The sequence below is a fragment of the Drosophila eugracilis genome, unplaced genomic scaffold (genome assembly GCF_018153835.1).
Source record: "Drosophila eugracilis isolate 14026-0451.02 unplaced genomic scaffold, ASM1815383v1 contig_90, whole genome shotgun sequence".
Taxonomy (NCBI): domain Eukaryota; kingdom Metazoa; phylum Arthropoda; class Insecta; order Diptera; family Drosophilidae; genus Drosophila; species Drosophila eugracilis.
This window is the reverse complement of record NW_024573812.1, coordinates 10,060,944-10,071,837: the sequence shown is the minus strand read 5'-3', so window position 1 is coordinate 10,071,837 and position 10,894 is coordinate 10,060,944.

Here is a 10,894-nt window from a genome sequence, read left to right as displayed (position 1 = left end):
CTCAAAACATTTTATTTTGTAAAATAAAGTAAATTTATACACTAAGTTTAATATTCTTTTACTAACATGCCTAATACAATCACAAGAAATAACCTAAAAAGGCCATAACCCTTTCCAAAAAAAGTATAAAATATCTCCTTACTTTTAATGCCTGCTGAGAATTTACCAGACAGATTTTACTGAAAAGAGGAATATTTTCAATTACAATTTAAAAGAGGAATTCCTTGTTTCCCTTAAATCTGGGTTTCTCATGAGTAAATTACCTCTCCGAATTCTATTTTTCGCCGTGCAATAGCCAGTTCATTATACCGCTGGAACAGTTTTATGTCGTTTAAAGGGGCGCTGCTCTCGCAAAAGAGCGCGAAACAAAACCGCAAAATATGGTGGATAGAAAAGGGGGAGTGGCAGGAGGAGGTGCCTCCATCAACAACACAGAAGCGGCAGGCAGATGCCTGGAGCGGTCGCAAGGGTTCTGGCTGCGGACAATGGCCGCTCCACATTGTGACTGCTTTGGCTAGTAAATGTATATGTGTGTGTGTGTGTGTGTGTGTTTGTCCTAGTGTTTGCATTATAAGCAATTTTCCATTTTTCGTTCCATTTTTGGGCTCTGCTTCTTGAAGTTCTCGCTGGACGCTTTGTTACACGCTGACAGGCGGCGACTATGAAAGCGAAACGTAATGAAAATGGCAACAAACAAAATAATTGAAATTTGGTTTAGCGCAGCACAGAAACCATGGCGAAAATAAAAAGAAGAAAAAGAACAAGAAATATAAGAAAAAAATTGGCCAAATGAGAAGGAATGCCAGAACAAAAGGAGCGACAGCAGACGAAGATGGCCAAAAGCGAGCAAGCGAGCGAGCGAGCGGCTAAGACGGGTCTTTAAAACCCGCAAAACGAAAAGCAGAACGAAGGAGGAAAAACCTCAAGCAATAAGCCAAGGCGGGTTTTCGCCAAAAACGGGTGGAAAATCAGGAAGGAGGAAGTGGAAAAGGCGGGCACTGAGCAGGATGACAATGTCCTCGTATTGTGTGCAGATTTGTCAGTTGATTTTGTTTTTCCTTTTTATTCTCTTCTTTTTTATATATATTTTTTATTCTTATTCCTTTTTTTTGCTGTGCCCGTTGCTGGAGAAACTTCTTCGGCCGTTGCAAATTAAATTTTCCAATTCGCAACGCCCATTCTTTTGCCTTATTTTCCTCGCCTTCTGGCTTTGACTCCATTCCCGACTTTGGGCGTATTCAATTTTCTAATTTCGTATAAATTTCCAGGGAAAGCGGAATTATCTTAACCGCAAACCAGCCAGACCTGAGCTTTGTCGAAATTAGAAACAAGAAACCACAATCAAGAGTCTTAGGGAACTTCAGATTCGCACGTAGCATTTCGAAAGTAATATGTTGCTTGCTTTTCCTACCCAAAGCTAAAAGTCCCCCCAAGGGCCTTCTGGGAAAAATTGGTCCAATTTCTTTGAGTTGAGACCAAATATGATACAAATATTTTAACCAGGCCAAAATATTTATCTCGCCTCTAAATGCGACTGAGTCCTTTTAAGGATGCTATCTTCTACAGGCTAACAAACACACACACACCCACACACTGGGACACAAATGCAAAATGACAAAATAAATTCACTTCGCTTCGTGCCCAATTTTCCGGCCAGCAACAAAAATGGGAGCATGCCAAAGTGAAAGCTCTGCAAAACGAGATTCCAAAACGGATCTGCTGCGATTTGAACTTGCCCAACGTCTCAGCTTTCCTCGGCTTTTCCTACGCTTCTCCGCCACTGCCACTGCCCCGCCCCCATATGTTATCTACCACCTGCCCGCCAACACATTTGCATTCGTATTTTGTGCTTGTGAAGCTTGTGTTTGTCAGTATTTTGCCATGCATAATTTAAGGCATAGCCTGCTTTTCGGGGCAGCCTTTAAAGAAAATCCCCAAGTTGACCCACGTTCTCAAATCTTACGGCCATTGCGACCAATCGCAGTTAAAAGCAGAGCAATTACTTGGGTATATATATATAATTGATTCGACTAATTGCCATCGTAACAGGTGCACGACCAGGGTCATTACAAATCCGAGTCTAATTGTTGCCAAAGGTAATTGCTTGTATCAATGCAGACATCTCATGTCGCAGCTTGTCGGGCTAATTCGAGTTGGGTTTGGAAAGTGGAAAATGTGTGCGGGGCGAGGAACCACTATTTTTCCTCATCTTTCGGCACAGAAACACTGCATCAAATATGCAAAAAGTGATTTCTTCTGTCTTCGCCCTTCTCTCTCTTTCCTTTTACTTTTTCGTAATTTGGCCCAAGTCTTTGGGACCAAGCTGTTGACCTTGAGCTGTGTATGCGAGTATGCCACGCCTATTGAAAGGCATACACGCCCCCGTCGTAGACCCAGCGCCCATCATCATCATATATACCGAATTTCTTGGCTTGCCATCAAACGCAGACTTTTTAATGGAAACGTGTTTGTTTTACCAAATGTAAAATGGCCAAAAAAGAGAAAATGCTCGTAAATTGCAATCCTCCACGAGTGGGCCAGAGTGAGATAGAAATGTGCTATGTCTGCCTGCAGCATATGTCAAAATTTAATGGCTAACACACACACACACCCTTAAACACATACAATGAAAGAGTAAGAGTGGAGCCGTAAAATTAACAAAACTAGAAGCACAAATTACACCAACAGCTTCCCATTTCCCCCTGGCTTTTGTTGTTGTTTCTAGAGAGCGGGAGAGAGTTTGACGGTTTTTCCATATAAATATATTCGCTTATACACATAAATATGCACAACTTTCCCTTCGATGTTTTATGGTCAACAAAACTTTTCGCTTTTTTATGGCCTGCCACCAAAAATTATGGCTGATAAATAAAGCACGAAAATATATCGACCACCGAAATACCCGTCTAAATGGCTGAGCAAATATTTGTTCATCTGAGTTTTACTGGGTGCTGAAATTACTTATTTTACTTTATTATGTGGTTTGCATTAAATAAGGTTTAATTAAACTAAGAGTGACAGCACTTTGAATGAACAAACTCTTCATTTACTTTCATGCGTTCTATCTTTATAAAAACATTCTCTGAATTTATTTTAAGGATTATTTTTAATTCTAAACAAACCTTCCTCCTACTTTGCCTAAAACCCCTCAAGATTAACTTTCTTACCCCTTGACATTAAATCAAAAATTTATGGCCCTTAACTTGTGATCAGGTAAAGTTCTGGGCGACTTCAAAGTGAGCGACATCGTCAACTGCAATGCCAAAAAGTTTGGCTTTAATTGCGCCGCCAGGCAGCCAGAGACATTTGAGTTAATTATGCCTCGATTTGGCTGCGAGTAAACAAAGTAATTAAAAAGCAAACATGTTGTTGATGATACTCGCACTCCTACACTCCTACAAAGAAGAAGCCAAGCACAGATGGCAATTGTCGGAGATGCGTAGCGCCTTCTTTGGGCCAACTTATTTATGTTGGCAGACACAGACAGAAACGAAACGGGGCACGCATTAATGTTAATTATTGAGGCAAGTGACAATTTGAGTGATTTCACTTGGACAACAAAGCAAACGAGCAGCGAACAGCCAACAGCTAACAGCATACAGCTAGCAGCAAAAACAATCAGGGCCAGCGAGTGTTGGCTGCCGAGCTATGCCAGCAAATCATTTTGACCAACACTTTTCGGCTTTGGCCCGGGTTGGAGGAAAGTGTCCTGTCATTTGTTATCTGTTCACTTTGACATATAGCTACAAGCGAAAGCATTTTCCCGCACTCCACGTTCCATGCTGTTTTTTCTGTACTCTAGCAAGGGGTATTGTTAAATTGGGGAGAAGTTTTTTATCCTTTGACATATTGTAAATAACAATTTTTAATAAGTAATAATTTCATTTAAATTTATAACAAAAACATTGAGGTAAAAAGTTGATTCTACCTGACTATTGATCTCGCTTTTGGAAACCATTTGTTAATAAAAAGGATTTTAAAAAAGGTTCAGTCAAATATACCCTGTATTATGCGGGTGAATAATATTATCAGGTACTTTTTAGGAAAGGAAACAAATAAAAATAAACAAAACTATCATTATTTACAGGAATTTAATGTAAATAACTTGGTTTAAGGATTAACTTATTTTAGAACTATTCCAGGATTCTTTTAGAAGATATACTTTGTTAAAAAATGGAACTTAAGAATATATCTTCATAAATATGTTAGTATTTATTGGCATTTAGGTTTAATTAGAGATCTCATAAACAAATACTGTATTCTCTTGAAAAACACATAAACAAATTTTCTATAAAGTCCAACTAAGCCAGTGGAAAAGCGCATTTAAGCCTTCGGTTTTGTGGAGTTTTTCTCCCATGTCTGCCACTTTTTTTTTTATTCTCTTTTATTGTATTGCGACAACGTGGTCGCAGCGTTTTCACGCGCAGACACATTGCCAATTACGCCCCCTCACAGCCCACATAGTCCCCAACTACCCACCCCCCCTCTAGAGCACACGCACATCCCATATGCAGGATAGATAGATGGTTCGGTGGGGAAATGCGGGAAAAGCGAGAATGAATCGTGAGAAATGTCAACACTGTGACATGGCAAAGTGGAAATGGTAATTGCGTGTTAATTGCTTTACGCGTTCCAAGTGCTTTCACCATTCGCACGGGCCTCTCACTTTTCCTGCCTGCACTGCCTGCTAACCTTAACGCCCTTTTTCCACATTTTCCCCTACCGCTTTTCACCATTCATTTTCCCTGGTAGCCAGGCAACGCAACTAATCAATCTGCCACTGCACTGCACTGCGTTACATGGGTGAGATTCATACATTTGCAGATGCATCCAGCATCGATGCCTAGCAATTGCAAATTGCGTTTGTCGGCATGGCTGGATCACGTTGCGTATGAGCAATGTGTGTGTGTGTGCGTACATGCGGCCCCATCGAAAGCAATTGATTTTCTAGTCAGGAATGGGGAAAAGGGTAAGAAAAACAGAGGCATAACCGGTACTTTAATATTCAATCAATGCCAAAGGAATGTGCGCTGCGTTATGCACATTACTCATACGACGTGTAAGCGCAGAACTTTTGCAAGTGTTTGCCGTTTCGTCTGAATACTTCGTTAGGGTAGACAATAATTTAATCAAGAAATTCCAAGAAAGTTTCATAAGCATAACACAAGTGCGTACTAACCATTTCTTTGGGAATTTTCGGGTAAATCGTCAAAGTAAAAAATGAATTTTTATGTCAAGGATAAGAAACTAGTAAGCAGATGGGATTTTTCAGAACTAAAGCTGTTTATTTAAACAAAAAGTTATTGTATTCTTGCTTATATAGTTAAGTTTTGTATCTTTTTTGTATAATATTTTTTATGATTTTTCTACAGAAGAGATTAGAGTTAGAAATAAATCATAAAAGCCTTTTAAGACATCCTGTCACATTAATAAATATGCTGTTATATTTATATTCTTCCCCTTCTCTTCATAAACAAGTCAAATAATCCACTAAATTCCTTTGCCATTAACAATACAAAAATCATTCATGCATAAATTCATTAAGCCCAACTGTGATTAGCCAGAAGCCATTTGGTTATTGACTTGGCCGCTTACCAGATCGACAATTGCCCTTACCCCAGACACACCTGAGGATATCATTCCAGCGTCAGATGTTGACATGTGTTGAACCAGTGCTCCCCTTAGAACGTTATGACTGTCAACATGTTTATTATTCACCTGTGCATGAACACAGAGGCCAAGTTATTAAAACTTTGCCACATTACCGGAGACTAAAATGGCTATGGCGATGGCGATGGCAATGGTGGGACTCAGGAACTCAGGACAAACAATTGGCAAACACACATTTTGGTAGAAGCAGAAAAAATGTAATAAAAGTTCACAAAATGCGACGTGTTTGCTTAAGTATTTTTCAGTTGGCGTGGAGGTTTGGGGAGGGGAGAACATATCTACCTACCTTCTTCGGCCGTGCTGATTGTGATAAATGCGACAAAGACATGTGTAAAATATGCTTCATGTGCGTTATTATTGCGCTTTATGGTCCTTGGGGTCCCTTGGGTAAGGTGGAAAAACATCCGGAGGAGCACACCTGTTATTGTCCCGTGACAAACGCATTCCGAGGTGTCGCTGCTGACTTGTCGAATTGTTTACCAAGTGTTTGGATATTATTCTTTGCCAAGATATTTCACGAACGACAGGAATTCGCTTTTTAATTATAAGTACTTCCACTCCATAAGTATTTCCACTCGAGTGGTGGTGTCCCCCCCACATGGATCACTGCGGTTTTCCCAGGGGTGAGAAGTGAGCATTCGCGAGGACTGGCAAAAGTCATCTATCCCCACGGTCACATAATCCATAACTGGGAGCAAACATCAGTGGGTAGACACACATACACTCACGGGAAGAGTACCCATAATCAAAGAAGGCCCAAAAAATATATTAAAAAAAGAGAAATAAACAAAAAAGATTCCCTAGAGAAGAGCCCACCGAAAAAATCAAGAAAATTAAAGGAGGAGTAAAATTTCAAAACTCGAATTGTTTACGCAAAATACGCGCACTCGTAATGCAGGAAAACTCACACAGATTTGTACATATATTTTCCATATACAAACACATAAGCCAAAGAAGACATAAAGCATGTTTGCCTGGCATAAACGCAGAAGTTAAACCAAAAAAAAAACGAAAACGAAACAGAGACACACACACAGAGAAAGAGATGAAAAGGACGATGAGCCAAACATTTTAATAATAGCAGAAAAGGATGAATGCCCAAAAAACTGAGCCACGCCCCATTCCACATTTTTCAATGCAGGACGGCTTGTTTATGATGGAAGCCCCAAGTCAATCCGCACCCTATACATTTCCCCCATCCGCTCCTTCTTTACCCTCACTGGCATCTCATCCCTTTCCCATAAAACCCTTTTTTTTCTGCTGTGTGTGATTCAAATGGTTTGGAGTCCGTCTTTTGAGAGATTTCCCGCTTTGGCAAGAGCTTTAGGCCAGCTGCAATTAAACTGAGAGGCCGGCGAAAAATTCCCACAGACCAACTTCTGCCTACCTGTTAAGCCTTTAAAACGTCAATAAGCTGAAGTATTTCTTTGGTATGGATTTAAGAAGCTAAATTATGACTTAAATTTATAAATAAATATATAATGGGATCTAGTAATAATTTATTTCCATTCTCTTGACTGACTGGCTTTAGAAATGTCAATAAAGTTGTTTAAAATATTTTTAAAATATCAATGAATTGATTAAACTTATACTTATTGATAGAAAACCTAAAAGATCAACGTATTTATTAAATGTGTCCTTTTAATATACTTCAAAAGTGTCAACAAATTTATTTAATATAATAAACAATAACAACAATGCCATTTTATGTCATTAAAATTTATTGAAAATAATTCTCTACAAATTTGCCGCAAATTTAAAAGAGATTCAGAATTTGTCAATGGATTTGCGAAAAGGCTACTGAAAAAGTTGTCCAACAAAGTGCGGCGTTAAGTTGTTAAACTTTTTAAGTTTATAGAAGTTAAAATGTGGCAGAAGTTTTTAACTTCTCTTAAATATATGTAATAATGGGATGTTTAAGTCAGGTCCTAAAGGGCTCACCTGCGCTTTAAAAGGGCTATTGACAATGGAAAGAAACAAAGGATTTGTTTGTCTTTCATAAAATAAAAACAATGCCTGAATGGCAGACTCCTAATTTCTTCAGTTTATGTTTCTAAAGCTTTTATGTCATATGTCAGGGTTTTGGTATGCGCAGGTACCCGGAGGTATGGCTGTGACTCTCTTCTTTATGCACATTTTCCACTTCCTTTTCGAGCATAATCAATTAAGCAAAGTGCACTCGACTGCGCGGGGACAGGGAAGGACTGCTGTGGAGTAATGCAAATAAATGTGGCAGGTATTCGGCAAAAGGCAAACGCGGCGTATACGCAATATGAGAGCCACTCTAGGTTTACTCTTTTTTTCCTTACTTGCTTGGCTTATATAGTCGCATTTTATTTGAATTCTGCTTGCAATTTTTTGTTCAAAGCACTTAAGTCTGGCATTTCATAAAATAAACCATTAAAACGAAACAAGCTGAAGTGGGCGGCAGCCCCATTAATTGCATTTTAATTAATTTCTGTTCCCCAGCACTCCCTCGCATGCTGCATATGTAATTACTGCTGCTGGAGAAGCGTTAATTGCTCCGGCCAGGTAACAGGTAACAAGCTGCGGCTCTTAATCTACATCGTCTGCACTTAGAGTGGGTACTTTGTAGAGCCAACAAACTTGTATGCCAGCTCCAAAAGTAGATCCATGTTGGTCCGAAATTAAAGCCAACTTTTGACATTTGCCATTTAACTCGCCACTGTCTAAACACAATGAAGTCTATTTGGCTTTGGTCTTGCACTTGGACTTTGGATTCCTCGGTCAAGGTCCCGACATTTGGAATTCATTACCCGCCTGCCGCCCGGCTTGTGCAGTTTTCCATTTCTACCCTGCATAATAATGCGATTAAAACTGTCAAGTCAAGTGCTCGAGCAACAGTTGCAGTTTGCTGGCCACAATATAACAACAACAAAAGGCAATAATCAGGTGAATCAGGGCCAGAACCAAATCTAAAGCCTTGGCTATATAGGGAGGCCCAGCAAACCTGAACCTGAGCCACAAAACCCTCCAAAGCCTAGACTACTACTACGCTGTTCTCCAGCAGTCCATGGCCCTTGGCCACGTCGAGCAAATAAACAAACAATTAAAAATAAAAGCGCCAGAACAGCAACTAGCAAATGGAAGGGGAACTAGACAGAAGCCTCACAACGAAGCTGGGATATTCTAGCAAAAACAAAAAGTTATTGGAAAAGTTTACCAAAATTTAGAATTTTTAAATAGCAATTTTTCTGTGCCTAAGCTTTGGAAGCTTTAAATTAAGAAAAAGTTGATTGTTCTTAAAATTAGTTTACCCTCTCTTTTGCCCACTTTTTTACTTATTTGTTAAAATGGTTCCGTTAGGATAATGGGATTTTGATGGCAAATTGTCAATTTCCTAAATGAAAGGAAAATCAAATGAAATTTTATTTCTAAATTATAACTTATAAAGTTTGTCCTAAACCTTAGAGTAGAAACCGTTAAGCCTTAAGATTATTTATATTACTTTTACCTCTCACTTAATGTTAATAATAGCATTGCCCCGTCAAAGGGAATTCGATAGTTGGGATAGCTATTGCATAAGTGTCGTGTCTGCTCTGCTTTTCCTTCGCTGTGCGAGTACTTTTCCACCTAGTTTTTTTGTTTTTGCTTAGCCTGCGAGGTAAACAGAGAAGTGGCTGGAACGCACACAGATAAAGGTGAATGTGTTGAGCCAGCGACTTAAAGTGCGTAAATGAGTAAAACACACACACACACACACAGGCGCAGTAGGTTGGAAAAGTGGGTGGAAGAAATGGGAATATGAACGGCAGGAACAGCAACATAGTGTGGCGCTTATTATGCGTATACTTAACATTTATTTCTGCCAGACAGTGTGTTCGAATGTGTAAGTGTGAGAGGACTCACACACACAGAGACAAAGTCACTGAGACAGGAACACAGATACCCGCACACACACACACACACAAATACATATGCACGGGGCAGAGCATAAATCTCATCGTGCATTCATCAATGTCAAGCCGCAAGTTTGCTTTTCATTTGTTATGGCTTTGCCGCTTGTTGGTATGTGTGCGAACGCGCAGCTGTGTGCGTGTGTATATCAGTGTGTCGGTTGTATTGTTTAGCACATAAATGCCAGTGCTTGCATTGAAATTTTTACGAGAGTGGTTCAATAAATTTCGACAGAGCAAATAAAATAGCAGTAACTGAGACTAAACTTAGATTAATTTTATTTTATGGCAAAAGAGAAATAATCTTGGCTGGCGTTTAAAAGTAGGCAACAATATACTCTGGTCTGGAAGTCAGACAACACTCTTTTTCATTGCATACTTTCTGATCTGATCTGAGACTCCTCTAGGCTCAGTAAATACTAGTAAATATATTCGAGAAAAATAAAGAAATTAAAGTAATTCTTTCTCACCAAAACCATTTAAGCCACGATAAAATATTTACGATCTCAGCACCTTACCTTACTGCTTATAATCTAACACCCCTCGTTGATGGTTTTGCGGTTAGGACGTTCTTTGTTTCGCCTTCGTCATTCTGGCCATTCGCATTTGGGCCAACTTACACTTATTCACACATCATGCTGCCATTTGTTGGCCAACACACGCTCCCAGAGGTTCCTTGAACTTCGGCTAGGAAATAAGTAGCTAGCTAAGGATGGGAGTGGTCGTGTTGTATTAGTCGTGTGTTCAAGCAATTGATTTGCATATGCTCCCACTCCCTGAGCCCCCTTAGTTTCTCCGAATCGAAAAACACAAACAACAAGTGCAACAGAAATGGCTGCCTCTTAAAACTTCATGGCATTGGCAGTAAAAACGACAATTGCCGAGCGCAACTGTTCATAAACATTGAGTGCAGCTTTCCAACTACAACAGCAACTACAACTACACAACACAGCATCAGCAAACAATGACAAGGCCATCCGAAGGGGGTGGTTGGATGGGTGGAATAGGGCGTAATGGGAGGGTTTGGCTGCACAAGTCGATTTTATTTAATTGCGCACTGCCACAAAATGCACTCCTCCGCTCCTCCGCTCGGAACACCCAGAAGCACCAAGCACCCTCCCGAAACCTCCTGCCCCAGCACATTGTGCACCCAATATTCTGGTTTTACGAGCGCCGGGCGCCAGATTCAAAGCAGCCCAGCTATCGCCTCCGTCGACATGAGCGCACACACATTAAGCAGCCCGGCAACGGGGATCTCCCGCCGGACCTACACTGGAAAGTCAGGGTTACAGGGATTACCTTTATGT